Source organism: Prionailurus bengalensis, chromosome F2 (assembly GCF_016509475.1).
Source record: "Prionailurus bengalensis isolate Pbe53 chromosome F2, Fcat_Pben_1.1_paternal_pri, whole genome shotgun sequence".
NCBI lineage: Eukaryota > Metazoa > Chordata > Mammalia > Carnivora > Felidae > Prionailurus > Prionailurus bengalensis.
The window spans coordinates 22393201-22416995 of record NC_057353.1 but is presented as its reverse complement, the minus strand read 5'-3'; the positions used below and the strand labels follow the sequence as shown (position 1 = coordinate 22416995).

Here is a 23795-nt window from a genome sequence, read left to right as displayed (position 1 = left end):
TGGAAGCAATCTTATTTCAATGATGGTATTTTATCAAATCTGCCCAGGTGACAATTGGAATTCAGCTCCCGTGCCAATGAGTACCTGGGCAATTGTGGTGAGAAAGAATCCATGGCCGAGTCACGTGACACAGGGAGAAAGAGAGCCATAATCAAATACAGGGATTTTCTAGAATTTACTAGAATTGACTTTAGAACTTACAGAAATTCCTGTGTGAACAGGGTGATCTTAATACTGCAATTAGCAACCTCTTCATAATAGTAGTCAGCAGGCTTCCTCAATTCCAGAAGACACAGTACAATCATATATATATGTTATATATTTGATTGATTATATATTTGATATATATAATTACATATATTATAAATTATAATTTAATTTAATTATATACAATAATTTGATTTAATTAATAATTAATTAATTTAATTGATTTAATTAATTATTTTAATTTAAATTAATAATTTAATTAATAATTAAATAATAATTTAATTTAATAATTTAATTATAATTAAAAATTATAAATAAAAATAATATAAATTATAAATTATAAATGTATATTATATATACATATATAATATATATAATATATATAATATAATATATAATATAATATAATACATATAATATAATAATATATATATAATTTATGTGAGTATAAGATATTCCATTGTCTTGGTCTATAACTCCCAAGTAAATCATGGTGAGTTTTCAAGGGAAAATAGCAGATAACCATACTCCAGAGGACATTTATCACGGCCTGAACCCAATATAAATATTTGAAAAGCTTAGCCTTAGTTATTTTCTAAAAGGACATTATGTTTCATATAGAAGCCAGATAATCATGTAACATTAACACATTATCGCAAGAAAACTAAATATACAGGTCAAGAAAATAGGAAAATTGAAACCCTTCTCATTAGAGCCCATGAAGTAAAATGTCTTGGTTAATTGATGAGAAACAAAGGCTTTAAAATATAATTCTTAACCCCCAGATTCAGACAGTTTTCAAAAAGGCTCTAACTGAAGAATCGGAGATCTTGAGTCACTGTCTCTCATCTCAGGTTTTTCTTTACCTAAAAGGTTAGCCCTTTTTTGTGGCACAGGGATACTGCTCTCCACTGAGGCTTTGGGAAAAGATTCAACCCCAAACATACTCCATTTCTACACGCAGGTATCTGCAATTCAGGAAAGTCTGTTCTCAGCAAGCTGCTGCCTGACTTTCCAAGGGGCGAGCGTGCATGTCCTTTTGGACAGACTGAGAATGAGTAAGAGCAGGATAATTGAGGGTGAAGTAGAACATGCTGAAGGTGGATGGCACCTATGGGGCTTAACTCAGGCTTCCGAGGCCCTCGGGAAAGGTGCAGAATCACCGGAGACTTTTGGAAAGCACAGACAGACAGGGAAACCTCGTCAATATCAATGAAGAGAAGATGACATCCTGAGCAGAAGCAGTTTAAGACCTTCAACTTGGACCTAAAAGACAGGGGCACAAACACTGTACTCAGCAAGGAGGTGGTACAACAAGAGACCAAAGAACCACATTTCTTAAAATTTTTTTTTTAAATGTTTATTCACTTTTGAGACAGAGAGAGACACAGCATGAATGGGGGAAGGTCAGAGAGAGAGAGGGAGACACAGAATCTGAAACAGACTCCAGGCTCGGAGCTGTCAGCACAGAGCCCAACGCGGGGCTCGAACTCATGGACCACGAGATCATGACCTGAGCTGAAGTCGGATGCTCAACCGACTGAGCCACCCAGGCGCCCCCAAAGAACCACATTTCTACCCACTGTGCAAAGGAGTCCATTGCATTGGACTTTTTTCATCAAGACTGTACCAGCGGAGAGCACGAGCAGCCTGTGTGGTAACCAGAAGTGCAGAGGCTCCCAGAAAACTCAACCTGACTGATCCCTATCTTCATATATTCAGCCAGAGCTTAGAGGGATTCATGGACACCAGGGGCCATTTCGCTAAAAGTAAATAAAGGTGCATTTCACTGGGGATTGCAACATGGAAAGAGCAAACCTTTCTTTCTGTGGCCATTTGGTACCTTCATCCAGTGATGCTGCACTTCAGATGGAAAAGTAAAATATCACTCAAGGGCTATGTGTTCCTGTCTTGAAACTCTGCTTGTTGACAGGTGAACTCCTGCTGAAAGGAAACACAGTTCTCCTCCAGAATCAAAGATGGAATTATTTGCATGAGAAGAAATCTCATTTATGAAATCCCAGAGTCTATACTGGGCTTTTCTCCCAACATCTATTCCCAGAGTATCATACCTGAGATGCAGTTTGCTCTGGCATTAGTAGTCATTATCTATATAGTCTAGGGGATTAAAGAAACTTTTGTTGGGCTATCTGGGTGGCTCAGTTAGTTGAGCATCCCACTCTTTGATTTCGGCTCAGGTTATAATCTCATGGTTTGTGAGTTTGAGCCCTGCATCGGGCTCCGCACTGACAGCGTGAAGCCTGCTTGGGACTCTCTCTCTTACTCTCTCTCTCTGCCCTCTGCCCCTCAGGCTCTCTCTCCCTTTCTCAAAAAAGCAAATAAATAAACTTAAAAAAATAAAAAACTTTTTAGTTGTTTAATTCTGGCATCTACCCAATAATAGTAGAGTGAATATGTAGAGAGCTAGGTCTGAAAGGCAGCAAGATATCCCAAGAGCAAGCAAGGGGAGCCTGGGGTCAGGGGTCCCACCTGGATTGTCCACGTAGTGGCTGTATGTCCCTTAGCAAATCACCTTGGGTCCACAGCCAAAGAATGAGGGGGTTGAATCAGATGATCCCCTCCAGCTAGAAAATTCATTGGCAGGGGGAATACACACACACACACACACACACACACACACACACACACACACACATATGGGAAAGTATGGGAAAGTCTATGAAGCTCCACTGCCCCCCAGAAAGTACAACTGACAACTTTGGGTTGAGAACCTCATGGTGAAAATATTAACAACCAACTTCAATGTAGTGAAAATAAATTACACTGCTCCAATAACAAGTTCATCATTTGAACTTGACATTGGCCTAACAATAAACCTCTTCTAATATTTCCAGTGGGAAGTTACACAGAGTTACTTCCAGTTCAACATCTCCAACTCTATCATCTCATCCCCCAAATCAGACTCACTCCACTTCCTGATTTCCTTCTCTGTCGACTTAACCATTTTGAGGTTGTCTTTGACTTAATCTTTGTATCACTCTTTATATAAAACCAGCTCTCAGTTCTTGGCTATCTTTGCCATGTCTGCTCCTTGATTTCTTTTGGCACGCAGTCTAGAGGCTATGATAAGAGGGCAGAGGGGATACTACAGCGAACAGGAATTGAATGCTTAGTATATTTAATCTTTACAAGTTTACAACTGCCTTTTGAGGTAGGTTTTATAATTATCCCCATCTTCTAAGAGGAGAGAATGAGGCTCAGAGAAGCTAAGGATTGTGCAGCAAGCCCCATTCAGCAAAGAGTAGCTAAGCCAAAATTTAAACCCAGGCTGTAGGCTACAGAGTCCAAGCTATGCCATTCTGCCTCTAGTACTCCCTGGCATGACACTCAGCTAAACACTGTTATCTCTTATCTCATTAGTTATCAGTAAGATCTTGTGAGCTGAGTCATGTCCTCACTGTATACATGCAGCCCCGGAGCCAGGAAGTAGCTCCAAAATCCACATTCTTTGTTACCCTGCAATGCCTCCTTTCCCCATGCCTGGACTATGGGACAACCCTGCTGTTCCACTCCACAGTAGCCCCGATGGGATCACCAAATTAAATTTCATAAAACACTGCATTAATCGTATCACTTCCTGAGTCAAAAGCTTCCAAAGGCCTCCCCTTCACTGAATGACTGCTTTTATTTAAGAAATTCCAAATTCATCACTCTGGCATTAAAAGCCATGTGAGATGTAGCTCTCCTCCACTACCTGACTTCTCTTACCTTTCTCATTTGACCTCCTATGGCTCCTTACACTGGCGATCTCCATTCCTTAACCCATCCTGTTTATTCCTCCATGTTTTTACCCAAACTGTGACCCTTCACTTATAAGCTCTTCTAGATGTACTCTAAGGCCTCATTCCCTGGAGTACAGGCCTGGGTAAACCCCTAAATATATTAGAGCTGAAAGTGTGTTATAGTGCTCTAGAAAGTTAGGTAATGAAAGTCTTATTAAGCAATCAATATTATTAAATCAAGTTTTATGCTAAGGAGGCGATATGATAGTGAAACTTGGGTATAATACGAGCTTTTGGGATGTTAGCTGCTTTATTGATCTTGGCCTAACACAACAGGATGGATAAAACAGGACCCATTACACAGCGATGCGCCATCCATTAGAGATGAAGATTGGATCAGACAGGAAGTTATCAGCTGCCAAACCAGCCTTACAATCAGAGAGCAGCCTTCCTAGGCAGTGGGTTGGTTCAATAGCTGTCAGAGCCATGTCTAACAAGGATGGTCAATTCTGCTGTTCTCTAGAGATCATATAGTCAGTCCCAGATCAGGGATTTAAGCTGATGCCAGGTCCCAGGGGCTACTCAAAGCCACAGGATAAACATGTTTCATCTTTAATTCACTTTTGAGGATTCAGGAAAAAATGTAAATAATTAAACTTTAAATACCTCATAATATTTTATGTCAAAACATAATAACTCTATGGGCTTATTATAGAATAGAATGGAAAATTCCACATTGTTTTTATAATAAAACATGAACCACTTCTGAATTTGACTCCTTTGGTTTGTGCAGCCAGACTCTTGGGAGTGCATATTGCTATCCTCTGATATTAGAAATATTTCAATAGAAAAGCTTGAGAAATGCTGATGTAATATGCTAACAAGTGTTGCGGACCAAGAGCCAGTGATCTTGTTATCATGTGATGAAAGGCTCCTGCCAGACATAAAGATCATATTCCATTAATACATATGTGAAAAAACAAGTTTAGAATTACATTTTGTGAACCTGTGTGCAATAAGAACATTGTCCATGATATTCCTTTTATTGCTTTAGCTTATTAACTGAGGTTTCAGAATGTACCCTGGATCTTCTAAAACGTGATTTAGCTATCAAGTTGTGGAAGATGTGCAATCTAAATCCCTTTAAGACAAATCTTTCATGGAACAAGGTTATTGCGGAATCAATTTGGGTCAGGATTATAGCTCAGGATTAAAAATCTAAGACCTAAAAACCAACTATGCACTTAAGTCATTCAGAACCATTTACCATGTGATGGGCACTCATCTAGACACCAGAATAAAGATAAAGACAGAAGTGTTCCCCAGAGGGCATTACCATAAGAATCCACACAGGAATACACAGCAGGATCCTTGGTGGACATATCATAACTACAGAGATACCAGGCTATACTTGGTAGTGTAACCTTACCAGGCTAACCTTGGATCATTCGGTAATTCATTCGGTATATATTTGTATGGCAGGACCTGTTTTAATAGCCAATGATACAAAATGAAGTTCCTGATGTCATAAACTATGTTCTTTAAAAATAAAATAAGGTAAGATGGATAGAGGGTGACAGACAAGGATTTGGCAGGGAGGGCTCTCCAGATAGATGACATCTGAGCACTTAAAGGGAGTGAGGAAGAGAGCCAGGTAACCACCTAGCAGGAGAGCATCAAAACCAGAGAGAGTTGCAAATGCAAAGGCCCTGAGGCAGGATTGCATTTGGCATGCTTGGAAACCAAATGAAACAAAACAAAAAGCCAGGCCAGAGTGAGTGAGGAGCAAAGGTCATGGAGCCCATCGGTCATGATAAGGACTGAGATGGAAGCCACTGAAGATAGTGATGTGATCAGTACTGTTTTTAAAGGATCGTCCAGGCAGCTACATGGTGAGTAGACTATAGGCCAATTATTAACACAGTAAGTTTTCAACTAGGAGGCACTTGTGATAAATGAGGTGAGATGATGATGGCTTGCACAGGCAGTGGAGGTGGTGAATGGTGGTTGGATTCTGAATGTTACCAAAGTCGAGCCAACAGGATCTTCTGGCATAGTGAACATGATCTATAAGAAAAACAGGAGTTAAGGATGTTTCCAAAATGTTTAGTTCACATATCAGAAAGAACAGAGTTGCCATTTATAAGATTGGGGAAGAAGAGGTTTGGGGGAGACAGCTTTACCTTGAGATGTTCATTAGAGATGCCTACTAGTGGTTGGATACAGAATTATTGAGTTCCAGGGTAAGGTCCAAGCTGAAGACAAACTTAGAAGTCTCAGCATAGTGATAACTTTATTTAAAGGCAGAGTGACTGAGTAAGATCATCAAAAAATGAGTGTAGATCAGAGCATCTTAATAGGTCTAGGAACGGAGACCCGAAGCACTCTACTGGTCTGTTTTTATAACATCTTTACTGAGATATAATTGAAACACAAATGTTTATGGGCAGAAAAATGGGGTGAAGTAGCAAAGGGGGCTGAGAAAGAAAGGCTAGTGAGTTAGGAGGAGAACAAAAAGAGAATGGTGTCCTGGAGGCCAAGTGAATGCTACGGACAGATGAAGTAAAATATGTACTCAGATACTTGCACTGGATTGAATAAGGCATGGTCAAGAGCAGTTTTGATAAAAGTCTGAATGGAGTTGGTTTCAAAGAGAATGGAGAAGAGGTAGACTCAGGGAGGGAAAACATTTTTTTTTTTTTTTTTTTTTTTTTTTTGGTGATTTTTGGTAAGAGGGAGCTGGAAGCTATGGGCCCTAGGTGGAGGAGCTTACAGAGTGTTTGTGTGCTGATGGTCCAAGTGGAGGAGAGGATTTACTAATGATGGTGAGGACAGTGGCTTGATGGGGACCTGAGCAAGATCTGTATCAGCTTCCTGGAGCTGCTACAATGTACCACAAACTAAATGGCTTAAACAAGAGAAATGCATTGTTTCGCAGTTCTGGAGGGAGAGGTCCAAGACTAAAGGTGTCAGCAGGGCCACGCTCCCTCAGCTTGTTAGGGAAGGATCTGTTCCAGGCCTCTCTCCTAGCTTATGGCTACATAAGTCTAAGCTTCATTGTACATTCTCCTTGTGAGTCTGTGTCCAACTTTTCTCTTTTCATAAGGACACCAATCATATTAGATTAGGGGCCCATCCTTATTCAGTGTGACCTCATCATAACTAAGCTGCAACAACCCTGTTTCCAAATAAGTGCACATTCTGAGCACCAGGGCTAGGATTTCAACACAGAGATTTTGGAAGGACACAAGTCAACTCATAATAGGATCCAATGCAAAGCGGAAAGGCTGGTGTTTGCAATAGGAGGAAGCCAAGGGATGTATATGGATTCTGATGCTGAAAGAGGGTTAGCAGCAGTGGCGGGACTCATGAGAGGTCTCTCCTGGTTGTTTCTATTTTCTCAGTGAAATAAAAGGCAATGTCAACATCCTATGGTTAACCCCTGATTGCCCTACTAACTTAAACCCTTTTTTGAATACTGGCCACTCAAATTTTAAATGAATCCCACTACATTTAAATGTGAAATCTACTATACAAAAAAAAAAAAAAAAAGCATATGTAGTTCAGCAAAGCTCTCATTGCAATTATGATTTAGGAAATTAAGGTGTTACGATCTAGTGTGAATATGAAAAAGTTTCTAATACTAACTAGAATGGTGGGTTAATGGTTACATAAACTTCGGATAATGGGAGGAGATAATGAGCCCAAGAGTATAGGAAGCAGAAGGAACAGATCAAAAACAGATGCCTTCCTCAAGGCAGGAGAAATATGATGATTTTCTCAGGATGCTCTGGGATTTTAATGTGGATTTTAATAACCCCGGAACAGAGGTACAACAATTTCACTATCCATGGGAATCGAGGTGAATGTGCATTGCTTATTGACCTCAATAACTTTATGATTTAAACGAACTCTTTCAAGCTCTTCACATTTATCAATTAGTGCATTTGATTTTGCAGTGAAGACCTTGTCAAAAGGAACACTGTCATTTCCCCACACTTTTCACCTGCAACTCTGAAGAGGTTCCAAGCATATGTGAAGGTTAGGTTGGAAGGTGGAGGAGACAGATGTGAACAAAAGCAATGCACCCTGTTTGGAATGTTTATTGCTGTATTAGTGAAAACATCCCTGCTTTAAATGAATGTTTCCAACATTACACTTTTCCGAGGCTTAATTCTCCTCCAAGCACTCACATAATTGCTATTAGCATTTTTTGTCTATCTTGAGTGTGTAATGAGGGGCAATGGAGCTCTTATACCAGATAGAATGATCTCATTCCATATATAAAAATAGGACAGCAGACTGCCTTATTTCTGTAACGGGCCTTCCATTAATGTCAGTGCAAATGGTGGGAGTGGACCAAGGGTAAAATATGGCCTGCAACCACCTAGAACTCTAGACACAGGGAAATGGAAAACATCTATTATATTGTCAGTATGCTCATACCCTGGGGACTGGCACAGAATTTTTTTCTTATTGCATATTTTGTTCAATTTTCCTCAATATTGCTTTGAAACAAATTGAGCAAAGACTGTGCTCATTGCTTCCATCAGGAAACTCATAAACATAAAAGCTTTGATTAAAAAAATTCTTGGCAAAGATACTTAAACACTTTTTATTAACTTTTTTTCCCCAATGTACCTACATATACAACCTTGCTTTTTGATAAAAACAGTCCTTTTTTTCTTTCACATTGTTCTTTCCCAAAATTCATTGACTGGTCTTAAAGCCTCCATTAGTTATTTGTACATTTAGTTGTATATAAGCCAGCAAATGACTAAAAGAACAAATAGTCAATCTATCCAACAAAGTGAAACCACAGCAGTTACTTTTGGGTTGTTTCAGGAGCATGTTTGATCTCTCATACCCACATAATACCATTTTTTTGCTTTTATACAGGAAAAAAAATCCTTCTTTTTTATTTGATATGACTTCATCCAGCACCCTACAGTAGCAACAGATAAACTTTTCCAATAACCCTTTCAACTATCCAATCTTCCTCTTATGTCTTTGTGCTACCAGCAGTTTTATGGTTACACTACTGTATGTAGTTTTCAACCTACAAAATCCTTCTCTATGAGTCAGAAGTTAGGGCCTTTTCTTTCCATTAAAAACATTTATCAAATACTTACTCTGTGCCAATGCTAGGGTTACAAACACAAATGGCATGTCTTCCATCACCAGTGATTTAAGCAAATGACTTCACATTGTCTTTATTAATAAAGAGAATTATGATCTTTCCCATGATGATATTTGAAAAGCATCCTCTTATTTACACTGAACTTTTCTTTGTTAAGCCAGTGGTATTGATGAATGAAAACTATTATGTCTGTAAAGTCTGATTATTGTACATTACCTCTTCAAAAGCCTGAAGTTGCAAATGGGAAATAACTATTTTCACGATACCATTCTCCTCTTCTAAAACCTAAGTGAAACTTGATGCACCTCGATCTTTGATGAAACCTATAACTTAAAATGTTGTTAACATAAGCAGTGTTTAGCAAACCAAAATGAAGGCAAATCAGAATCCTTAGTGAAGGACTTTTGAATTCTAAGATATTTAATTCTTTAAAATAAGCTTTGTAGATAGATATTATCATCATCATTCACAGAAGATAAAACGAAGGGGAATAAAAGGTTAATTAACTTGCCCCATAGCCATAAGAGATGTGCTTGGGATTTGGACCCATGCATCTGACTTTATAGCCTATAACCTTATCCATATGATACCACACCATGCTAGTTCTTTCTGCAAAGGTGGGCAGTCCAGAGGCTGAGGAAATATATCCTCAAGCTGACTGTGGGACATATCATATTAAGCTACTGATTAACAGTTATTTTTATTTTATATTTTTATTATGGTAAAATATATATCACATACAATCTACCATATTAACCACTTTTAGAAAGGTATATGGTTCAGTGATATCAGGTGCATCCACAATGTTGTGAAAACATCACCACCATCCATCTCCAGAACTTTTTCATCATCACAAACTGAAACTCTGTACCCATTAAACAACTCCCAATTCAGCACCTCTCCAAGACCCTGGTAACCAGTACTCTACTTTTTGTTTCCATGAATTTGACTATTCTATGTACCTTATATACGTGGAATTATACAATATTTGTCCTTTTGTGTCTGGGTCATTTCACTTTTTTTAGTATTTTCAAGGTTCACTTATTTTGTAGCATGTATCAGAATTTCATCACTTTTTAAGGCTGAATAATACTCCATTGTATGTATATACCACATTTTGTTTATCCATTCATTTGCCAATGGACATTTGGGTGGCTTCCACCAAAAGGATGTGAATAATGTTATGAATAATGCTGTCATGAACATTGGTGTGCAAATATTTGTTTGAATCCTTGCTTTCAATTCTTTGGAGTATATACTCAGAGGTGGAATTGCTGGATCATATAGTAGTTCAATGTTAACTTTTTGAAGATCTGCCATACTGTTTTCCATAATGACTGTGCCATTTTACATTCCCACCAACAGTGCACATTTCTTTACATCCTTGCCAACACTTGTTATTTTCTGTTGTTTTAATAATGCTACTGATTTTTAATTTGCAATGCATGGATCACAGTGTGTAAGATAAGAATTATAAGAATGTGAAGAATTTTTAGTGGTCTTGAGATCTCCACTGTAAGGAGGAGCAGAATTGTATTTGAGATTGAGATTTACACTCCTGAAATATCAGTGCATTTGAAACAGAAACCTTTCAATAAACAGACTTTAGATATGTTGGAAGCAGATATCAGTAAATAAAAAATAAAGAGACAGCATAAACTGATCTTTCACTAGAAATAGTTATCAGTGAATAAGTAGCAAGGCAATTATAAGAAAAATAAACTGTATTAATTGATCAAATTTTCCCAAAGCCACAAGGTGCCCCTAGATTTGTCCCTCAAAGAGTAATGTGCCATTGTTTCAAATTTTATCAAACCAATCATAATTCAGGACATGTTAACATGTTGGTAATTGCTGGAAAAGAGAAATAGCCCATGTTAATTTGCTGCAACCATAGAGAAAATGTCTATGCTAATGAGTTTGAGGGAAATGAAGTAGGTGAATATCATCTTTTATGGTTCTAAATAGAGATTCCATTCTTTTTCTAATTCATTTAACTCAATTAAAAACAATAATTTTGTAGCAAAATAAGCTTTCCAGAACCCCTTTGGGTATTCAATGAATAGTGGATCTAAGCTGCCCTTAGATGCATAAGCAATAAAACCTCCACTACATTTACAGTACTTGTCACTTCCTTGCTAAGGACTATAAGAGTCTGAGGACTGTCCTCACTCTCATTTTATCAGCCATCTACCAGCACAATGCCGCATAATGAACAACCATTCAACTTCAGTGGAATGGGATAACCATTCATTTAGCCCATGAGTCTATAGGGACTGATTGGACTGGGACTTAGCTGAAGAGGACTGGACTTGCTCACATGTTTAGGTGTTAACTGACTACTGGCTGACCCAGGACAGCCAAACTCAAATGATATGGGAGATGTGGCCCTGTCTTATCCTCCAGCAAGCTTAATCTGGGTGTGTTCTTGTGATCATGGCAATGAAGTAAGAGCAAAAACAGAGACAGGCAAGCGTTATTTTCAAGTTTCTGACTGTGGCACAACCATTAACATCATACTGACAAAGTGCATATGACTAAATTCATAATCAAGAGGTAGTAAAATGTACTTCATCTTTTGAAGGGAGAAACTTCAAAGTTACATTGACAAAGAAATTGGATACAAAGAGGGATGAAAGATAGAGCCATTAATGCTAATGGTCAACCACACTCACTTTTGTATATTTGGGCTGTGATGGAATTTTTCTTATTAAAGTTTCTGGTGCCGGGCTCTTTTTCTCTTGGCTCAGTCACAAGTCCCATAGCAAGTATAATGCAAATCTGTAAATAGGGCAGTAAGAACTCAACCCAGTGTCTAATGCAGAGTAGCTTTTCAATAAATGCTGGATGAATGAATTCATGAAAGAAGGAGGAGAACCATCAATCATGCTAACATATGTCAAAAGAAAGCCAGAGTAGCAATACTTATATCAGATAAACTAGGTTTTAAGACAAAGACTGTAACAAGAGGGGCACCTGGATGGCTCGGTCAGTTGAGCATCCGACTTCAGCTCAGGTCATGATCTTACTGCTCGTGGGTTCAAACCCTGCATCAGGCTCTGTGCTGACAGTTCAGAGCATGGATCCTTCTTCAGATTCTGTGTCTCTCTCCCTGCCCCTCTGTTGCTCGTTCTCTGTCTCTCTCTCTCTCTCTCTCTCTCTCAAAAATACACACTAAAATTTTTTTAAAAGACTGTAATGAGAGACAAGGAAGGCCATTATATCATAATTAAGAGGTCTATCCATCAAAAAGATCTAACAATTATAAATATTTATGCCCCCAGATCATTGAATAACAAACACAAAGAAACTCAAGATAATAATACAATAATAGTAGGGGACTTTAATACTTCACTTACAGCAATAGACAGAAAATCATCTAAGCAGAAAATCAACAAGGAAACAATGGCTTTGAATGACACACTGGACCAGATGGACTTAAGAGATATGTTCAGAACATTTCATCATAAAGCATCAGAATACACATTCTTCTCGAGTACACACAGAACATTCTCCAGAATACATCACATACTGGGTCACAAATCAGCCCTCAACAGGTACAAAAAGATCAAGATCATACCTTGCATATTTTCAGATCACAAGGCTATACGACTTGAAGTCAACTACAAGAAAAACTTTGGAAAGCCCTCAAATACGTGGAGGTTAAAGAACATCCAACTATAAAGAATGAATATTAACCAGGAAATTAAAGAAGAAATTTAAAAAAATACATGGAAGCAAATGAAAATGAAAACACAAGAGTCCAAACCCTTTGGGATGCAGCAAAGGCAGTCCTAAGAAGAAAGTGTATTGCCATTCAGGCCTATCTCAAGAAGCAAGAGAGTTCCCCAAACACAGTCTAACCTTACACCTTAAAGGGGCAAGAAAAGGAAGAGCAAATAAAGCCTAAAGCCAGCAGAAAAAGGGAAATAATAAAGATTAGAGCAGAAAAGAAAAACATATGAAAACAAACAGAACAGATCAATGAAACTAAGAGCTGGTTCCTTGAAAGAATAAACGAAATTGATACCCACCCCCAGGCAGACTTATCAAAAAGAAAAGAGAAAGAACCCAAATAGATAAAATGATGACTGAAAGAGGAGAGATCACAACTAACACCACAGAAAAACAAACAATTATAAGAGATACGACAAAAAATTACATGCCAATAAATTGGGCAATCTGGAAACTGGGCAAAATGGAAAAATTCCTAGAAATTCACAAACTACCAAAACTGAAACAAGAGGAAATAGAAAATATGAACAGACCCAAGACCAGCAAAGAAATGGAATCAGTTATTAAAAATATCCCAACAAACAAGAGTCCTGGACAAGATGGCCTTCCAGCATAATTCTACCAGACATTTATTTATTTTATTTTATTTAAAATTTTTTTGATCTTTATTTATTTTTGAGAGAGACAAAGAGAGACAGAGTGCAAGCAGGGGAGGGGCAGAGAGAGAGGGAGACACAGAATCTGAAGCAGCATCCAGGCTTTGAGCTGTCAGCACAGAGCCTGATGTGGGGCTTGAACCCACGAACCGTGAGATCATGACCTGAGCCCAAGTCGGATGCTTAACTGACTGAGCCACCCTGGAGCCCCTCTACCAAAGAAGAGTTAGTACTTACTCTTCTCAAACTGTTCCAAAAATCAGAAATAAAAGGAAAGATTCCAAACTCATTATGAAGTCAGCATTACCTTGATTCCAAAATCAAAAAACATCCCAATAAAAAGGAGAATTACAGGCCAATATCCCTAATGAACATAGATGTAAAAATTCTCAACAAGATACCAGCAAATTGAATTCAACAGTATATTAAAAGAATTACTCACAATGATTAAGTGGGATTTGGTCCTGAGCTATAAGGCTAGTTCAATACTTGCAAATCAGTCAATGTGATACACCACGTTAATAAAAGAAAAGAATCATGTGATCCTGTCAATAGATGAAGAAAAAGCATTTGACAAAATACAGTATTCATTCTTGATAAAAAAAAAAACAATAGAGATAGATGGAATATACTTCAATATCATAAAGGCCTTATACAAAAGAATCACAGCTAATATCCTCAATGGGGAAAAACTGAGAGCCTTTCCCCTATGGTCAGGAAGAAGACCACAGACAGGGATGCCCACTCTCAGCATTACTATTTAATATAGTACTGGAAGTCTTAATCTTACCAATCAGACAACAAAAAGAAATAAAGGGCATATAAATCGACAATAACTTCCACTATCTGCAGATGACATGATACTTTATATAGAAAACCTAAAAGACTCCAACCAAAAAAACTGAATTCAGCAAAGCCACAGGATATAAAATCAACATGCAGAAATCTGCTGCATTTCTATACACTAATAACAAAGCAGCAGAAAATCAAGGAATCAATTCCATTTAAAATTGCACCAAAAGCAGTAAGATACCTAGGAATAAACCTAACTAAAGAGGTGAAAGCTCTGTACTCTGAAAACTATAGAAGACTTATGAAAGATATTGAAGAGGACACAAAGAAATGGAAAAACATTCCATGCTCATGGATTAGAAGAACAAACACTGTTAAAACTTCTATACTGCCCAAAGCATTCTATATATTTAATGCAATCCCTATCAAAAGACAACCAGCATTTTTCACAGAGCTATAACAAACAATCCTAAAATTTGTATGGAACCAGAAAATACCCTAAATAGCCAAAGCAATCCTGAAAAAAGAAAAAAAAAACTGGAGGTATCATGATTATGAATTTCAAGCTGTATTACAAAGCTGTAATCATCAAGATAGTATGGTACTGGCACAAAACAGACACATAGATCAATGGAACAGAAAAGAAAACCCAGAAATGGACTCACAATTATATGGTTAATGCCACACTGACAAAGCAGGAAAGAATATCCAATGGAAAAAAGACATTCGCTTCAACAAATGGTGTTGGAAAAACTGGACAGTGACATGCAGAAGAAACTGGACCACTTTCTTACATACACATCATCGATACACAAAAATAAATTCAAAATGGATGAAATACCTAAATGTGAAACAGGAAACTATCAAAATCCTAGAGGAGAACAGAGGCAGCAACCTCTTGGATCTCGGCTGGAGCAACTTCTTACTGGACACATGGCCAAAGGCAAGGGAAATGAAAACAAACATGAACTATTGGGAATTCATCAAGATAAAAAAAGCTTCTGCACAGTGAAGGAAAGGAAACAATGAAGGAAACAATCAACAAAACAAAAAGGCAGCCCATGGAATAGAACAAGATACTCGCAAATAATACATTTGATAAAGGGTTAGTATCCAAAATTTATAAAGAACTTATCAAATTCAATGCCATAAAACAACCTAGTTAAGAAATGGGCAGAAGACATGAATAGACACTTTTCCAAAGAAGACATCCAGATGGCTAACAGACACACTGAAAGATGCTCAATATCATTCATCATTAGGGAAATACAAATCAAAACCACAATGAAGTACCACCTCACACCCGTCAGAATGGCTACAATTAACACAAGAAACATTGGGGCGCCTGGGTGGCTTGGTCGGTTAAGCATCCGACTTCGGCTCAGGTCATGATCTCACAGTCTGTGAGTTCAAGCCCCGCGTCGGGCTCTGTGCTGACAGCTCAGAGCCTGGAGCCTGTTTCCGATTCTGTGTCTCCCTCTCTCTCTGCCCCTCCCCTGTTCGTGCTCTGTCTCTCTCTGTCTCAAAAATAAATAAACGTTAAAAAAAAATTAAAAAAAAAAAAAGAAACAACAGGTGTTGGTAAGGATGCGGAGAAAGGGGAGCACTCTTGCACTGCTGGTTGGAATGCAAACTGGTGCAGCCACTCTGAAAAACAGTATAGAGGTTGCAAAAAAACTAAAAATAGAACTACCCCATGATCCAGTAATTGCACTATTAGGTATTTACCCAAAGGATCTAAAAATATAGATTTCAAATGGTACATGCACGCCAATGTTTATAGCAGCATTACCAATGAAAGCCAAACTACAGAGAGAGCACAAATGTCCACTGAGTGATGAATGGATAAAGATGTGATATATACATACAATGGAATATTACTCAACCATCAAAAATATGAAATATTGCCATTTGCAACAACATGGGTGGAGCTAGAATGTATTATGCTAAGCAAAATAAGTCAATCAGAGAAAGACAAATACCATATGATTTCACTCATATGTGGAATTTAAGAAACAAAACAGATGAACATGTGGGAAGAGGGGGAAGAGAAGAAAGGGAAAAAATCCACAAGAGACTCTTGACAAAAGACAACAAACTGAGGGTTGATGGAGGGAGGTGGGTGGGATGGGGCTAGATGGGTGATGGGTATTAAGGAGGGCACTTGTGATGAGCACTGGATGTTGTATGTAAGTGATGAATCACTGAATTTACTTCTGAAACAAATATTGCTCTGTATGTTAACAAACTAAAATATAAAAATAAATAAGAATAAAAATAAAAAATTTTAAAAATTTTTAAAAAAGAAGGAAAGGTTCTACAGGCTATAGTGTTCAACATGGTAGTGACTTGTAACAGTATTAATTAACAGAAGACAAATGTGTATTTGGTGATTTTCTACATGTATACTTATGTTTCCATGTTGAGATGACTGCATCCAATCTATCCAACAAATACGAAATGTGAATCTCTTTTATACAACACACTATGATGAGAACTCAGGAATGTGAATACCTCTCTAGTGAAAAATCAATGAGAGAGATGAAAAACCAGACTCCATCCTTGTTTAGAATTCTGTAGGATGCATAAAATATCTTTCATATGAGAATGATCTATAAGGTTTTATTCAGCTCTGAAATTCCACAATCTTATTATTTTAGGTATAAAATAATAGAAGGCAGAAAGGCATCCAGAATAATAGATGAATTTAAAGGAAAAAAAGGTCATATTCATTTGCAGTCAGAAAATAATGACAATGGGGGAGAGAACATTTAAGAACTTGTAGGACTTTAAAAACCAATGGAGGACAAAAAGGTGCACAGTTAAGTGAGGATTGGCATAATGAGGGACAGGCAGTGATCCAATTTTGCTTGAACAAAGAGTAAATGTGGACAATTGGTAGGAGATACACCTGGAAACACAGGTTGGGTCTATATTGTTTATGGCTTTGAGGAGCAAACTGAAGAATTAGTACTTATTTCTGCAGACATACCTGCTTTAGAAAGACTGATCTGACAGCACTGTACAGAACTGCCTTGTGTAGGAAGAGGAGGTGGGAAGATAAGTTCATAGGTTATTGAAATTGTCTAGGTGAGAAATAATGAGGATCTGAATTAGAAAGATGGCAGTGAGAGTGGGGAATCTGAAAGAAAGAGGGTTGTGGGTAAGAGTAATAGCCCAGCATCTTGTTCATTGAATCTTTTTTCATAGTAAGTCGGTCAAATTATATGCCAAATTTATATACCCTATAGTAAATGGCAGTCCTCAAAATTTCTCCAAACTTTCTATTACAATCAATTTACTCCACAGCCAGGTTTTACCAAAGACAGAGATCCTTGTCACAGAAATTAGTCTTGAAAGCATCACTAGAGTCATGAGAAGCTCAACTTGATTTATCACCAAAAGCAGTAACCACCCTTAAAAGCACTTCACTGGTCATTCACCTTTCAACAGGCTGAACTACCCACCTGGCTTGTTGAGCACAACCTAATCTCTTTATAACTAATGAACTCTTCTAGACCATCAACCCAAGGAAGACAGAATCCAGGCTTCAGAGCTGTAAGCACTTTAGAGATTATCTTGTACAATCTCCTTATTTTATGAATGAGGCTCAGTGAGTCAAGTGATGCAGCTAATTAGGACTGAGACCAAAGTCCAGCTCTCCTCACCATGCTCATCTGGTGCCCTCTGTATGACACTAATTAGCATGCAGGCACAGTCATGTCCGTTCATATGTTTAAGTCAATATTCTCAACCATGGGATCTTTGACTAAACTACAAAATATTTGAGGACAGGGAATATAGTGGGTAGCATGGTAAGGCTGGTATGGAGTAGATCTCTGTGATTAGAAGGGGAAGCTATAAATATCAGCTGCTTCCTTTTCTCCAGGACCCTATATGACAAGCTAGGGGATTTGAAATCCCTTGAAATAGAAAATGTGATACCATGGAAGGGTTTTACAACTGTGCTTTATTTAAAAGTATTGTATTACCTTAAATTCTTGTACAAAATCTGAATGAAATACATGTCACACGATTTCATTACTATGAAAGAATAAATTTTCTGAAAATTGCCGCAGGCAATTAGATTTTTAAAAAAGCTTCAAAACTGAGAGAAGTTTCTGTTTATTATAGTGGCGTTTCTAAAATTACACACATCGCTGTGAATCAGAATCTTTTGGATGTATTTATCTCTTTATGTGTCAAGTTTCTTTGAACTGAAAAAGGTACTTTTATTCATTTGTTTCTACAATTATTAAATATTTTAGTTAAATTCAAAATGTGTTATACATTCTTTACAATCTTACTGAACTATGATGCTTAATTCTACCAAACTCTCTAGTAGTGTTTTAGTCAAAATGTAAATGTCATATACATGCAATTCACAAAGCAAATAGAGACATGATCAAATGGACTACAATGCATCTTGAGCTGTGTTGTGGTTCTGGTAAAAAATAACGAAGAAACAAGTAGCTTTCCCTCTTTTCCTCTTTCACAGAGTGGGCAGCTTCGCAAACACAAATCTGAAGAGCCAGCAGAAAAATACAAATTTCCTGACCAGCTAGGTTAGTCTAATGAAGTCAAGAGGTTACAGATAGGGCAACTAGAATATCCTTAGATCTGACTGACAGATTAGAATGATTTATAAAACATTCCTTAAAATTACAAATAAAAACCAAGGAGACAAATACGCACATAAAAATAGCTCTCGTGATTACAAAAATGTCTTTGGGTAACAACCACATCTCAGATGATGTGCTAGGCGCAAGGCAAACATAGTCCCTATCCTAGTGGATCTTCAAATCTAGTTGGAGAGACAGACAATAAGCAAGTAAATGAGCACAAACAAACATTATCATGACTTTGAAATAAGTATTACTAAGGATCTGATGAGGGTTCTGTGATGGAGAGTTATAAAGGGGATGTAATGACCTAGGTCTGGTGGTCAGAAAAAACCTCTTTGAAGAGTGATATTTAATGTAGGATCTGAAGGATAAGGAGGTACCAGGTGCAAAAGCCCAGAGAGGGAAAGGGATTGGCTGCTATAGAAAGTTCCAGGTGATCCGTGTGTAATACAGGCTTAACTTGACAGGCCTGGGTCCTCCAAACCCTGCACATCACAAAGAAATGTCTGGTCTTTGACCATCTCCTCTAAACCCTTGTAATACCCCCTTTGCTTACCTAGGGCTGTAGTAAGCAAAGGGGTATTATATTTATGTTATGTTATATGTATAGTTTATGTTAACAATCTGATCATGATGGGGACCTTGGGTCATGTGGTATCAGTTGGGTCTCTGAAGAGGCCGGACATTGAGTAACCAAGGTCAGCCACATGGGTGCTCCACGCCTATGCAACTGGTCCCTGGTAAAACCCCCAGTAACTGACACTAAAGTGAGCTTCCTCAGTTGACAATACTCCATATATTGTCACATACACACATCACCGATAGAAGAATTAAGTGCTATTCACACGACTACAACGGGAGAGAACTGGAAGTTCATGGCTGGTTTCTTGTGACTCTGACTTATGTGCCTTTTTTATTATAAATTTTATTTTAATATGTATCCTTCTGCAATGAGTACAACAGGTTGTCTGAGTTCTGTGAGTCCTTCTAGTGAATCACTGAACCTGAGAGTGGTTTTGGAGCCTCTCAACACAGTCCATAAGAGCAGAGGGTAGTGAGTGACAAGCACATAATCATGAGGCATCTCTGACATGGAGATTCTAAAGGTTACAGACTTTATGCTTTATGTGCAACAAGACTCCAGTGAAGGGTGTTAAGTAAGGGCATGGAATCTGATTTACATATTCCAAAGTTCTCAATGACTGCTGTGTGGAAAAAGGTTTTGAGTGTTGTACGGTGGAGAAAGAGGGATTAAGCAGCTGTCCAGGACGGGGATGATCGTAACTCAGACTAGGCTGGGGTAGGGAGGGTGGTGGAGATGAATAAAACTGGAAGATTGGAGATATATAATGGATACACACACACACACACACACACACACACACACACACAATGGAGATATAAAATGGATAAGGAGGAAGCAGACTTTGTGGTGGGCTGTATTTCAAGAGGGTTGAGGAGGAAAAATCATACACTATTACTGGGTTTCTGTTTTAACTGACTGCTTATATGAAGGTGTCACTATAATGGAGAAGACTGGAGGAAGGACAAGTTTGTAGGATAAAGGAAAGGCCAAAAGTTCAGGTTTAGACAGGTAAAGTTTGAGGTCGCTGTGAGACTCTTAAGTGGAAAGGACCAAAGACATAAATGTGACAGGTGAAAGCAGATAGGCAGATGGATAATATTTAAAGCTACAGTAATGGATGTGGCCACTTAGAGATAATGTATGCATATAAAAGAGGCAGGGCCCAGGACTAACCCCTGAGTACCTCCAATATTCAGAACTCAGGAAGAGGATGAAGAGGCAGCCTTATTACATATCATGAGCTGACTTAGCTAATCCTCACAAATGTAATTATTATTCCCACTTTTTAGAGGTGTGAAATGTGATGTAGAAAATTCAGAGTTCAGATAACTTAATATCTCAGCTTCTATGTGTGTGTGTGTGTGCGGGGTGGTATCTTTCCCACTACCTCTTTCCCCATAAATACACAATTACATGGAAGAACCAGAATCCAAAATCTGTTTCCAAAACCCATGGTATTTTGTTCTACTTCAGTGCCATAAATAGAAAGGAAAACAACAAAAAACAACAAAAGAAAAAGAAAAAAACAGGCAAGGACTGAAGGAATTTCTAGTAGTTATAATTTCCAGGATCAGGAAAAATAACACACAAAAAAGTTATCACTAAAGTAAAAGGTCTTTTCACTTCCTTTTTGAAAGTCACCAAAGAAAATAGAAAATTTTCCACTTCCTTTTTGAAAGTCACCAAAGAAAACAGAAAATTGTCTATATTTCAGGCAACCAAATGAATAAAAAGTGTAACACCATATTTCTCCACACCCTTTCATTCAGAATTCAATCCAAGCTTTTTATTTGCTCATCTATAAAATCAAGACCATGGTAAGAAAATTACACTTGGAAATATACTCAAAAGAGTTTTGGCAAAGTGTTAAAGATATTGGTAATCACTGTTCTCTTAAAGTCTTTAGAAAATGGACAAAATCACATTCTCTCTAGGTGGATTATATATGGAATAAAGACAGAGATAGAAAAAAGGGATCCAAAATGTAATTTTCTAGCACAGGGGCTGGTATCAGGTATGAGGTCTGCTGGAAGCATCTGTATAATAACTTTTCTTTGTAGTGAATGTATTATTATTATTTTTGTTTGAAAAAAAGAAAGTTGGGGGCGCCTGGGTGGCTCAGTCGGTTAAGCATCCGACTTCGGCTCAGGTCATGATCTCACAGTCCGTGAGTTCGAGCCCCCCATCAGGCTCTGTGCTGACAGCTCAGAGCCTGGAGCCCATTTCAGATTCTGTGTCTCCCTCTCTCTCTGCCCCTCCCCTGTTCATCCTCTGTCTCAAAATAAATAAAACTGTCTCAAAAATAAATAAATGTTAAAAAAAAACTTGATAAAAAAAAGAAAGTTGAAGATATTCATAGGCAATTTTTTAAAAATGTCACCTTGAAGAGGAATACTCTTTCTGGTTTTATTTAAAGAGAGAGAGAGAGAGAGAGAGAGAGAGAGAGAGAGAGAGAGAGAGAGAGATAGTTGTAGTCTGTGGCAAATCATAAAAGAATAACGGATTCCAAACCACCGCCACGTGGACACGGGGAGCGAGTTCCCCTTCTCTCTGAGTGCACACAACTCCACCCTCTTTAGTCGCTGCAGTAACCAGGTTATTTTCACAGTATGGCAGCTGGTTAGGAGGGAAGAGTTTTACTGTGTTTAATGATTAGCTTGATGGGAGGCAACTGGTCTGTTTTGTCTGGGTCTAAGTTGCTTTTATAGTTGAATAAAACATAAGCATCTGGATGGAACTAAGTTTTTGGCTGGGACAAACTCTATCTTACAATTTGTAAATACCCATTAAAAGCAGGAATGATTTAAAAAAACAAATTTACCTATGTTAATTTCCACAGTAGCAAATTTAACTGAATTCAACGAATATCCATTGAGTACCTTGCATCAGGGCATCTTAGGTTGTAAGGATATAGTACAATAGTGAGTAAGAGATTTCCCCCCAAATAATCTGATGATCTTCCTGTATAATATTTTTATAATGTTGATTAAAAATCTCTATTTGGGAATTCCATATATGTTTTTTTTGTAAATAGGTTTTATACCTTTTTTTAAATTTATTTTTAAATGTTTATTTATTTATTTTGAGAGAGAGACAAAGAGTGCAAGTGGGGGAGGGACACAGAGAGAGAGACAGAGAGAGAGAGAGAGAGAGAGAGAGAGAGAGAGAGAGAATCCCAGGCAGGCTCTGCACTGCCAGTACAGAGCCCAACATGGGGCTCAATCCCATGAACCAAGAGATCATGACCTGAACCAAGAACAAGAGCCAGACACTTAACCAACTGAGCCACCCAGGTGCCCCATATACCTTTAGCTTTTTAAATGGTGATATGAAGGACAAGCAACAAGTTTTTCACAGGGTTTCTCTGTTCTTTTCTCTAACCTGTTCATTCCCCTGCAGTTCCCATATCTTAGCGAATGACAAAACTGAGGGTTGCTGGAGGGATGTTTGACAGGGGGATGGGCTAAGTGGGTGATGAGCATTAAAGAGAGTACTTGTTGGGATGAGCACTGGGTGTTATATGTAAGTGATGAATCACTCAATTCTGCTGAAACCATTATTACACTATATGTTAACTAACTTGAATTTAAATAAGATTAAAATAAACATATATACATGCATACATACATAGGGGGAAAAGTCTACAGACATCCTTGTCTTCTCTCAGAGTCTCAGAGATGGTTTTCTCACCAGCATCTACCCAGGTCTCATCATCTCTCCTGCAACTACTGAGATCCTTTTGTTTGGATGATCATAATTGACATAGGATGGACCTACCCAATCCTAGCTTTCCCCTTACTCCTATTCTCAGCACAGCAACCATGGCATCACATTAAAAAATGAGTCAGTTCATGGCAACACATCACCGTTGTCAATACTTACAGGGGCTTCCCAGCTCACATGGAGTGAATGCCAGTCTACAAGGTTTTTCTGGATTTGTTTCCTCGTGTGTGCTCCTGGACTCCTCATTTGCCCTTTCCCTCAGTTCTCGGCACATCAGCCTCCCTAGTGTGTAATACCTGCTGAACACTGAAGTCATTCTCCTGCCTCAGGCCTTTGTCCTTGTTCCTCTGCCTACGCTAACTGGTTTGCTTCCACACCCTTCTTTGATCACCGTACTTCAACCTGTAATCCCCCAATGATTCCAAAACCATTCCCCTACGTTATTTTTTCCCATAGCAGTTATTGTTTCCTAAAATACTATGATTTTACTTATTTAGTTTATCTATTTCTGCCCACTGGAAAGCAGTGCCAGGTGGGGAGGGATTTTCGTTTTCCTTTGCTGTAACTCCAGGACCCAGAACAGTGTCT

The 23795-nt window shown here is 38.1% G+C and overlaps 1 protein-coding gene across 1 annotated transcript in view; it reads right to left on the bottom strand.

Moving 5' to 3' along the window:
• Positions 1 to 23795, bottom strand: part of KCNB2 (potassium voltage-gated channel subfamily B member 2) — a 360887-nt gene that overhangs the window by 238896 nt on the left and 98196 nt on the right. The window lies entirely within an intron of this gene.